The sequence below is a fragment of the Zychaea mexicana genome (assembly GCF_025766255.1).
Source record: "Zychaea mexicana strain RSA 1403 chromosome Unknown BDB00scaffold_69, whole genome shotgun sequence".
NCBI classification, from domain to species: Eukaryota; Fungi; Mucoromycota; class Mucoromycetes; order Mucorales; family Lichtheimiaceae; genus Zychaea; species Zychaea mexicana.
In genome coordinates this window covers 3,845-16,084 of record NW_026516732.1, presented here as the reverse complement: position 1 = coordinate 16,084, position 12,240 = coordinate 3,845, and the positions used below count along the sequence as shown (strand labels likewise).

General features: G+C 42.9%; 1 pseudogene across 1 annotated transcript; it reads right to left on the bottom strand.

The window, feature by feature from the left end:
• Positions 1–11,824: 11,824 nt before the first annotated feature.
• Positions 11,825–11,907, bottom strand: BDB00DRAFT_t81 (annotated as a pseudogene). Its single transcript has one exon. The product of its transcript is annotated as a tRNA-OTHER (tRNA).
• Between the last annotated feature and the right edge of the window lie 333 nt (positions 11,908–12,240).

Genomic DNA, 12,240 nt, shown 5'->3' with positions numbered 1-12,240 from the left:
TTCTTGCGAATAATGACGACGACAATATCAATCAACTCTCCATGATCAACACTGTTTTGCCAATGTACCGAACCATTTTTTCTCTTGATCATATCCTTTCAGCTGTATCATCGCCGCTACATTTCCGTGTTATGCAACGCGTCAATCGAGTTAAAAATACGACATACTGGGAAGTTACGCATCCAGCTCTTCCGGACACAGATGGACCAGGTGGTTTCAAATCGCATTACCGTATGAAACCAGCCACTTTCAATGCCCTCGTAAATATGTTGTCGCAACATCGATTGTATCAATTTACGGCACAAAACGCCACACCTGTGTTCATCCAAGTCGGCCTGATAATCTGGAGATTTGCCAATGCTCATGTCAGTTACTGTATGGCCGAAACTTTGCTTGGTACATCGCATGGATCCTACAGAAATTTTACCAAGCGATTTTTGGAGGCAATGGCCAACTGTCAAGGTGGTATAATCCGATGGCCGACCGGAAATGAAGCTATCAAGGCAACCGTTGAAGGGTTCCAATATGGAGAGCTTGGACCAACATTTCAAGTCGGACCTGCTCACCTCCCAAATGTACTCGGTGCTTTGGATGGGAAGCTCGTCCGAATCTTCAAACCAGGTGACAGTGGCGATCGCTTTGTCGACAGAAAAAACAACTACTTATTGAACATGGTTGCCATTTGTGATTCAGAAAAGCAGTTCACCTACATCCATGCAGGGCAGAGCGGTAAGGCATGACATGTTAATGTAATTATCTTAGTTGCTTTCCTGGCTAATGTATACGACTTTTATACTATAGGCCGAAATCACGATTCAAGAGCCTTTCAAGCTACTGCTTTTTATGACGAACTTCTTACTAACCCAGAATCCGTGTGCCCAAATGGAACATTTATACTTGGAGGTAAAGAACAAATTGTTTAGCATAGACCATCGTTGAAATCACGATACATATTTCTGACATTCCATTTTTTGTTCGTAGATTCGGCATACCCTTTGCTCCCGTGGTTGATAACACCATTTCCTGATGCTCAAGCACCCCGCCACAGTGACAACGCGCATTTCAATTATATTCATTCGAGAATGCGTAACGTTATTGAGCGGGCATTTGGCCAATTGGTGTGCAGATGGCGTTTTCTACGTAACGAGCTGTATTTGCTGGATGTAGAATCAATGACGATGACGATTGTTGCTTGCTGTATTCTGCATAATTTATGCATTGATCACGACGATCTTCATGCCGAAAGCACATTTGTACCTAATCCGATAGCCGATGATTTGCTTCTAGAGCCACTCGAAGTTTCTGACTCTATCAATGACAGTGGTCGTGGTGCGCGCCGTACCGCTACGCAACTGCGAAATGAAGGTGTGCAGAAACGTAATGAACTAGTACAGTACTTGCACGAGAATCGGCGTAGCGATCGTGAGAGCTTCCGTCAATATAATCGCCATTATAGACGCAGATAGAAAATAAATATGTCTTCATAACAAGTTATCTTTTGAGGCACTTGATTATATAAAAAAAACCCGAAGGAAAAAAAACTTTATTGAATTAAAAATAAAAAATCAAACAAAAAAGATTCTACATCTTGTCAATAAGTTGCTTCATTAAATCTAAGAAGCTCTGTTGTGTGTGTTGCTGTTGCTGGTGGCGCCTTTCTTGAGCTTCAAGGATTTCCTTATATTGCTGATCGAGTAGCTCGATCAGCTGTGATCTTGCTTCCTCGCTCTGCTGGTTGGCGGCATCGATCCGCTCAAGCACATCTTCATGCCGCAATTCTGCAGGAGTTAATCGTTGACGTCTTGCGGATGGCTGCAGCGTGCTGTCGGTTGCTGTTTGTGTATCGGCGCGACGACGAATGCCTCGGAAAGAATCGAACTGGAATTCAGGATTGAACCTCGGGTCATCCTTCAGCAATGCATGCATATCATCGTATAAATACCAGTCGTCTATGTCACCGGACCCTCCAGTCTGCCGATGACGTTCGGTAAAGCACGAATGGTAACGACTGCACATTCTTTCCCACTTGGTTTTGATGGCGCGCTTGGTTCGTACATTACCGAAAGTTTCGACAGTACTGTTATCATTTAGAAAGTCTGACGCTGATGGATCTGTTGCTGTTGCTGCTGCTGCTGATGATGATGATGTCGCTTGATCGTCGCTCGAAATACTGCTCGGCTCGACGACAAGGGACGAAGGTGCTAGCTGCTGCTCGTCCAAAGACTGTTCGCTTTCTTGAGTGCCATCAGTAACAATTGGTGATGCTAGAGGTGTACACTCTTTCTTGAAGTCTTCAATGATTGCATCCCATGTACGGCCGCGATGATTGTTGTCTCTTGGATGCATAAGCTCATCATAATGCTTAGAGACTGCGGTTAGCAACGCCTTTTCTTCAGCCTCAATCCAATGTTCAGGGGAGCTTTGTGTCGGGACAGAAGATTAGGCTGCGGTGGTGTCGTTGTTGCTTTCGTTGCTTTGCATGTTGCTGTTGGACTGGTTATTGGCTTGAACAACAGGAGTGCTGCTTCGATTGTTGCTACTATTACCATGACCACCACGACCGCCACGACTGCCACGACCGCTACGACTGCCACGACCACGACCGCCACGACTTCCAGAGCCACTGCCACGACCTGCACTACCAGGATTAACGATAACAATTGAGAGTTCATGAGGTGTTTGTTCTTGGGATGACATTTTGAAAAAAAAAGTTAATTACTCATCTTCCTGCTGAACGTACTCTACTTTTATATATACCCGAATCGCTTGCGGGAGAATTACACATACAGTTTACACAAGCTGTTAGGATTGCAAACGCAAATCATAGTATCTTCACCTTCATGATAGGATCTTCACCTATCTCCATCATGCAATAATAGACTATCTGCCGCTTTTTTTGCAACAGGTGTTTTAGTTTTCTATCAATATTCACAGTTACATCTATCATGCTGCCGGATACAACCGTAGCTGTCAGTTATACATCGGCAAAGAAATCAGAACCCTTTTTGAAGTATAATTGATGGTCATATCTAGGGGAAACTCGCATCGGTTATCACTTATTGTTGATATCCGCTATCATTACCCGTTTTAGCAACTGTGATCTCTCAAGCAAATGGGTCGACACACGCACATTTGGAATTAGCCATAGTTTCACAGTGGGATACAAATTTTTTTTATTTCTTCCGAATTTCCATTCTAAGAATTGTGTGTCGACGTTGACTCACGTTGCTTGAGAGTACCCTTAGTCTACTCGACCAAGGCAACCTACTAATATATCTTAGCCATTGCACTGCTGCTATACCGCACAATCATTCTCTTTTGAATTGATAATGCTACTGCTATTCATATCCTCTTTTATTATTTAAATATAGAGTGTAGTTATACTAGTCCCACTGCATAGTAATAATTTTTGAACAAAAGAGTCTAGTTTTACTTTAAAGCTCAATAAAAAAGATATTACCTGCTGAAAAAAAGATAGCAGGCTGCAGGGTTCGAACCTGCGCCTTCCCAAGCCTCAACGGGATTGGGAAGGCGCCTTAGTCTACTCGACCAAGGCAACCTACTGTATATCTTAGCCATTGCACTGCTGCATACCGCACAATCATTCTCTTTTGAATGATAGTGCTACTGCTATTCATATCCTCTTTTATAGTTTAAATATAGAGTGTAGTTATACTAGTCCCACTGCATAGTAATAATTTTTGAACAAAAGAGTCTAGTTTTACTTTAAAGCTCAATAAAACAAGATATTGCCTGCTGAAAAAAAGATAGCAGGCTGCAGGGTTCGAACCTGCGCCTTCCCAAGCCTTAACAGGATTGGGAAGGTGCCTTAGTCTACTCGACCAAGGCAACCTACTGTATATCTTAGCCATTGCACTGCTGCATACCGCACAATCATTCTCTTTTGAATGATAGTGCTACTGCTATTCATATGTCTTTTATAGTTTAAATATAGAGTGTAGTTATACTAGTCCCACTGCATAGTAATAATTTTTGAACAAAAGAGTCTAGTTTTACTTTATAGCTCAATAAAACAAGATATTGCCTGCTGAAAAAAAGATAGCAGGCTGCAGGGTTCGAACCTGCGCCTTCCCAAGCCTCAACGGATTGGGAAGGCGCCTTAGTCTACTCGACCAAGGCAACCTACTGATATATCTTAGCCATTGCACTGCTGCTATACCGCACAATCATTCTCTTTTGAATGATAGTGCTACTGCTATTCATATCTCTTTTATAGTTTAAATATAGAGTGTAGTTATACTAGTCCCACTGCATAGTAATAATTTTTGAACAAAAGAGTCTAGTTTTACTTTAAAGCCAATAAAACAAGATATTGCCTGCTGAAAAAAAGATAGCAGGCTGCAGGGTTGAACCTGCGCCTTCCCAAGCCTCAACGGGATTGGGAAGGCGCCTTAGTCTACTCGACCAAGGCAACCTACTGATATATCTTAGCCATTGCACTGCTGCCATACCGCACAATCATTCTCTTTTGAATGATAGTGCTACTGCTATTCATATCCTCTTTTATAGTTTAAATATAGAGTGTAGTTATACTAGTCCCACTGCATAGTAATAATTTTTGAACAAAAGAGTCTAGTTTTACTTTAAAGCTCAATAAAACAAGATATTGCCTGCTGAAAAAAAGATAGCAGGCTGCAGGGTTGAACCTGCGCCTTCCCAAGCCTCAACGGGATTGGGAAGGCGCCTTCACTGCGTGAAAAACGAATTATCAAGTTCTTCAAAAACAGCTTGATAATTATCTGGCAAGGGGCAAGATTAAATAAAAAAACAGATATGTACCTTATGGCACCTGCAGCTGCCACATTCGGTAGTTCTGTGCAAAAGTTTACAAAGCAACCTGATATGCAATTAGGAAAAAAAAAGTTAATGCATAAAATCATATAGTGAATGTCACTGCATCCTTTATGAAGGCATTAGCTTCCTCAAGATAGTCCCCCTCTTCATACACAGTCCCCTCATCATCCTTTTTCTGGGGGATGAGGATTGCCATGCATCAATACTACGTGGCTATGCAATGACCATATATGATTTTAATTTATCTCCTTAATTTTTTGCATATACACAAACTATGGAGACAGAAAAGAAAAGCAAAAAAGCAACTAGATCCCCTGATGCATTATTGTCGGTGCATAATGTCAAAGATAGCAAACTCACATACGGCAAAGTGCAGGACAATAACTATAGTAGCAACTAGAAAAAATACCAGGGAAAAACTTAAGGGTGCACTTGAGAGAATATAAGCGGTTTAGTGCTGGTGCTGGCTGCTCGCTCATTTGTCTTCATTTCGTTTTTTTTTTTTCATAATGCAGCATGATCGCAACGAGCCTTTAGTTGCGTGTCTTTGCACGCGGTGTTCTTCGGCTGGTGGAGGCTATCAAATGGTGAGCCGCAGAATACGCGAATATCACCGAAACCGTGATTTTGACCAAGCCAGAGACAGGCACTCGCACAATGGTACTTTTACAGAATCGTCTCATAGTATTGAAATGTCATAAGTCTCATTATTATGTGCTGTATATACAGTGAGTGCTATCGTTGCCGATATTGAGAGCACTTTACCGCAAGAAAATCCATCGTCATCCTCATCACCTCTAGGTGACAACCTCGATATGGATATAGACATAATCGATGATTCTCCCTCCTCCCCTGGTATGACGATGATGTGTAAATGCAATAAACATGGGAATAGACGATTCACTATCATTAAGTAAATAGATACTGTTGCAGGCCACTGTTTCACACCTTTTTCTGCCGAGGACAATGTGTTCTCGCTTGAAGAAACAGACGATTCCGAGAGAGATCTCGACGATGATCTTGTTGTAAATGCTGACGATGTTGAGTATGGCGATGATGAAGCCAACATTGGAAATGGCAATATCGAACAAGGTTGGTTTTGCAAAGAACGGTTTTATTGTACGAAATGACAGAAATTAATGCTTTTTTTTCCCGAAAAAAAGACACTTACCTTGATCATCCTCCTCCTCCTACCGTCCCTCAGCTCCATACTTATCTGCATCCGTTCATCTTTGTCATTCTTTTCCTTGTGTTGTTCCAATTACACTTCGTCTCGGAGCATCTGTCGTGCACGATCATTGACTTTTGTATTTTACTTCTTGGTGATCTGCAACCCAATGTTTCCATTCCTGGCTCACTTGCAACTCTCCGTCGCCTTACTGGCTTCTCTGCGCTGACCGACCGACTACGCATTTATGTGTGCTGCTCTCGTTGTCATAGCCTGTACCTTTTATCTGACCCTGTCTGCCCAACAAATGCACCAACGATGACATCCGTTATGGTAATTTGTGCGGCAATGCATTGTTCAAGATCAGTGGCAATCGAAGGGTTCCCATAAAGGTGTATGCGTACCAGCCCTTATCTGCGAGTATGAGAGGCTTTTTATGCGACCAGGATTTGAAGCAAAGATCGAGGAATGGCGAAACTGCAGACGAGTTGCAGACACATTTTTTGACATCTTTGATGGTGATATGTAGCGAGAGTTTCGAGACGGTGATGGCAGACCGTTTGTTGAGCAGCTTCGCTCCCTGTTGTTGACGTTGAATGTAGACTGGTTCGGCCCATTCCTAAACTCAACATACTCATGCGGTGCCATTTACTTATCTGTCAACAATCTTCCCCGGTCCGAGCGCTTCAAAACTGAAAACGTCATTCTCGTTGGTGTTATGCCGGGCCCACGAGAAGCAAGTACATCTGACATGAATCATTTTCTCCGTCCATTAGTTGATGAATTGTTGGAATGGTACAATGGCAAATCGATCAGGACGTGTGAGCACCGACAAGGGACATTGGTCCGCTTGGCCTTGCTCATCAATGCTTGTGATATCCCTGCTGCACGGAAAACAAGCGGCTTCACGTCTCATGCCAGCCTTTGTGCCTGCCATAAATGCGATCGTCGATTCAATGTTTTTCCAGCCACGACCAACATCGATTACTCGGGATTCGACGTCGACAACTGGGCATTGAGGACGTACGAGGGAAATAGAGCCTGTGCTGAGCAGTGGCGTGCTGCGCCGACGATGACGGCAAGGCGGTCGCTTGAACGTGAGAATGGTACATGATGGTCCGAGCTTCACCGACTTCACTACTTTGATCCAGTCCGTTGCACGATCATCGATCCAATGCACAATCTGTTCCTTGGCACGACAAAGCGGATGACCAAAATATGGATCGATCGAGAACTGCTCACAAGAGCCGACTTAGAGCAAATGCAAGTGCTCGCAAACGGCATCGTCCTCCCGCCCGATTATGTTACCTTGAAGCGTAAAATCGAAAGTGAATTCTCGTTCATGACCGCCGACGATTGGAAATCGTGGTGCATCGTGTACTCGCCTTTGGTGCTCGATGGCCATCTCCCGCGTATGTATCTGCAAAACTGGTTGATATTCGTGGACGCATGTCGTTTGTTGGTTAAGCCGTCAATAACTATGGACGAAATTGCAAAAGCAAGCACTCTGCTCCAGCAGTTTTGCACTGGTTTTGAGCGACTGTACGGCGCGGAGGAAGTCACACCTAACATGCACCTCCACATGCATTTGGACGCAACAATTGAAGATTTTGGACCCTTGTATGCTTACTGGCTCTTTTCTTTTGAACGGTACAACGGGTATCTAAAGGAGATTGATACCAACCAGAAGGATGTTTTTGAGGTGACGTTCATGAAGAAGTTCTCACAGAAGACCAGAGCTCGCGATTTTGTCCGATCGTTTGAAGCCCTCTTCGAAAATCGCCAACACCATTTCAGCTTTCTGAATGCTTTTCTGGACCTTGTGCAGCCGATCCCACAAGCCGTCAATGTTATGCAGCATCAGTTCGATGTCCATGCGTTTCTGGCTTTGTCTACCGATGTTAGAGTCACTTCTGTCACAGGAAGTGAGCCGCTACCGCCAGACGCATATCCTTTGGATTATAGACGGATAGCATATATGCCTGCTCAACTGTATGATTTCTTGTTCGAATTCTACCAAGTAGCATATGGTGTGCCTTTCTGTCGTCATAACCAAGCTGGTGATGGCAAGGTTTTGTCAGTGATCAATACTGGAAATCAAGACAATAACAATGATGGGACAGACCTACCGCAGCACTGAAGCGAGATCGCGACGGGGTGCATATGCGCAGGTTCTCTTCCATGCTGACGACCGTGGGGAAGTAATGGCTTGGCCTTGCGAAATCCAATTTTTCTTTCGCCATATGCAGCTTGTTCACGGTCAGCAAACTGAGCATATTTTTGCGTACGTCCGTTGGTACGGCATCCACGGAGACAACGACGGCCAACGATTCTCAGACCCTTTCATTGAAACTTGGCGTAGTCGGTTTCGAGCTCCAGCGTGGGATTGCATTCTACCTGTTCATCGTTTGTATGGGCAAATCGCTGTTGTGAAACTCGGCGCACAGTCAAGCGCAAACGCAAGAACAGTTGTTATCCCTTTGCCAAAGAAAATGTTAGCGTAATCATCTCACTCACTGCTTTTCCTCTATTTCTCATCTTTTTCGTTTTAAAAATTCTTCTTGACATACGCTTTCCATACAAAGTACGACTATGATCTGTTTCCAGGGGCTGCGGATGGGAAGAGCAAGTAGCCTTTTTACCAGCATTTGCAAGTGATCAGTTTGATGGTGCGAATGTGAGTAAGTGTAAGAAAACAACGCGTGGATAATATGAAAGGTGAAAAGGGAAACCCCGTTTTTTTTTTCGAAGTGGCTGAAAAATAAGTGTACCATCAGTACCCCAACCAATCTGTCCCGCGTTTCTTTGCTTACCCCCAATTGCAAAATCACTGTGTTTGTGCCCACCCCAAACCCACACGGCATACAGCCATGCGACCATTTTATTCTTTTTATTTTTTTAAACATCTTTTACCCAACCGGCCAGCTTCTCACGAGCGCTGTCAGGCAAGGCAACAGGATCAACACCGTCCACTCTCGTCAACTTGTTGGCCTCAGTAGCAGGACTGTTCGCATCGAGATGCTGTAAAAACAAATTGGCCTGCAAACAGTTTGTCAAGATCTCTGTCAAAGAAGCCACGACGAACCATTCCAAAATACATACCCTTTCATTGCGCCATTGCTGCTTACGGACCACAACGCGCTTCCCTACTTCACCAGTGTATTCACCGTCCGTCTCTTCTTCAGACATAAACTTAACTTGGAGTAATGCCTCCCCTCCTGCGTAGGACGCCTCCAACTGGACCTGATGCCGTCGGAAGACTGCAAGACGTCGCTTGAACTTCTACTCAACATATATCATGAGACAAATACTAACAGCATACATACTATATCTATTACCATATGACGACGACCATTGCGGCGGTTGATCACCTTTCTTCGTGCTGCACGCTCAGCTGACTGACGATTACACGTGCGCGCATTGTCAAAGTATGTGTACACCTTTTTGGCCAGTTCATCATACGTGATTTCAAACTGGCCGAGGCCTAGTACGTACTCGATGATACTGGCACGAACGCTACGGTTATGGGTGCTTCAAAAACCTTCGTTCCAACGAAAGCCTTCCTGTTTCAAAACGTTGTGATGATGGCGTATCGCATCCTTTATATGATTATATCAGGATATCATGCTAATTACTTCCATATTAAAAAGATGTTATTAACTTTCTTACAGAAACCTGCGGTGCACGGGTCATTTGCGCGCCTTAGCCATGAGTACTGACCACAGCTAGGCTATCCGCAACTTGTGTTGCTGCTTGTTGTTGCACCTGCGCCTGTCGAGCAACTACGTTTGCCATAGCCTGCAGTTGGTGCTCTTGCGTGGCGCTATGTGCCTCCAGCGTTCTTATACGATCTTCCATGGCCAATATGGCATTGGCGGAATTTTCCCGCTCAACAGCAACCCGACGTTCTTCGATGCGTTGCTGTCTGGCAGCATTGCGTTCTCCTATTGTGGGCATCTACACAGTATTTCAGTATACGGCACTTAATAACTATATGGTCAACGCTACTTAATTACGCTTACTATGTAGTAGTGCGGATTGAAGGTGTGGATAAGGTAAGTTCTATTGGGATTAATTTATTGGGGGACGTTTTTATAGGGATACACAATGATCCTATGCAGGGTGGTGATGATGGAGTTGTGAACAGCAGGAACTTGCCTAAATGACTTTTTTTTTAAATTGATATATTTTCCCTGACTGCATGATTTGGTTATTTTGTCTCTTCTTTTCCCTTTTTTCTTCTTTTCATACTTCTACGTCGTATTTTATCACCAACCATGAATCTTCTTTTTCTATGGTAAGAATCTATATAACATGGTCATTTTCTATCTTTCACATACTTTCAACTTTGTACCGATGATGTTCTTTCAATCACTAACTGCATTCTTTATGAATCTCAAGACATCATCACTGAGTTACAAGGAAACGGTGTAAGCTCTCTCTCCTCTTTTTACAGTCTTTTCTGATGGTTGAGAGGTTCAGATACTAATAGTCTCTTATATTATATTTGCCCACGCTTTCAATTGTCTGAAGCTGTTAGCATTTATATCTTCTTATTCAGAGTCTTTGTTTGCACCTGACTGTTGCCACACAAGTAGCGCTATCTGTAAGTATGCTTTCTTTCTATCTTCGTTTCTTTTCTACTACTGATTTCACTGGTTTAACAACTACTTTTTTTTTCTTTATGTATCTCGCCTCTTAGACATTGCTACTGAGTTCTCCTCTTACGATTTGGCCCTCTAATTTTGCGAATCGCCTTGCTGTAGATTAGCAATTCTTTGTTGCCGTGCCAATGCCGCCCCAGCACACCAACCAATATAGCACTTCCCTTTAGAATAGAAATTTTTGCTTACTTTCATCTCCATAGCATGTTTTTATTTGTAATAATCGTCAATCAATTTTTAATAATAAAACCGGTTTCGAGCAACCATAACACGTAATTTCACGATCCAAAAAATAATTATACAACCAATTGCCTTGCTACTCTGATCAGTATGCATGTAAAGAAGTACATTAAAATATGCGATGCAGAACTCTGTTGCGAATTTGACTGAACCTAGTACCCAATTCATATGTAATGTGATATAGAACCCAACCACTACTGCATACATAATATCAAAAACCCCCATTTCCGCGTACATACATGAGCAAATTATCAAGTGGTGAAAAACAGCTTGATAATAACAATCGAAGCTGTTTCTGCATAATTATCAAGCTGTTCAAAAACAACGTGATAACTACATAGCAAGCTATTATCAAGCTATTATCAAGCTGTTTTTGACCACTTGATAATAGCCTACACACCCAGTGCTTAGTCTACTCGACCAAGGCAACCTACTAATATATCTTAGCCATTGCACTGCTGCCATACCGCACAATCATTCTCTTTTGAATGATAGTGCTACTGCTATTCATATCCTCTTTTATAGTTTAAATATAGAGTGTAGTTATACTAGTCCCACTGCATAGTAATAGTTTTTGAACAAAAGAGTCTAGTTTTACTTTACAGCTCAATAAAACAAGATATTGCCTGCTGAAAAAAAGATAGCAGGCTGCAGGGTTCGAACCTGCGCCTTCCCAAGCCTCAACATGATTGGGAAGGCGCCTTAGTCTACTCGACCAAGGCAACCTACTAATATATCTTAGCCATTGCACTGCTGCCATACTGCACAATCATTCTCTTTTGAATGATAGTGCTACTGCTATTCATATCCTCTTTTATAGTTTAAATATAGAGTGTAGTTATACTAGTCCCACTGCATAGTAATAGTTTTTGAACAAAAGAGTCTAGTTTTACTTTACAGCTCAATAAAACAAGATATTGCCTGCTGAAAAAAAGATAGCAGGCTGCAGGGTTCGAACCTGCGCCTTCCCAAGCCTCAACGGGATTGGGAAGGCGCCTTAGCCTACTCGACCAAGGCAACCTACTAATATATCTTAGCCATTGCACTGCTGCCATACCGCACAATCATTCTCTTTTGAATGATAGTGCTACTGCTATTCATATCCTCTTTTATAGTTTAAATATAGAGTGTAGTTATACTAGTCCCACTGCATAGTGATAGTTTTTGAACAAAAGAGTCTAGTTTTACTTTACAGCTCAATAAAACAAGATATTGCCTGCTGAAAAAAAGATAGCAGGCTGCAGGGTTCGAACCTGCGCCTTCCCAAGCCTCAACATGATTGGGAAGGCGCCTTAGTCTACTTGACCAAGGCAACCTACTAATATATCTTAGCCATTGCACTGCTGCTATACC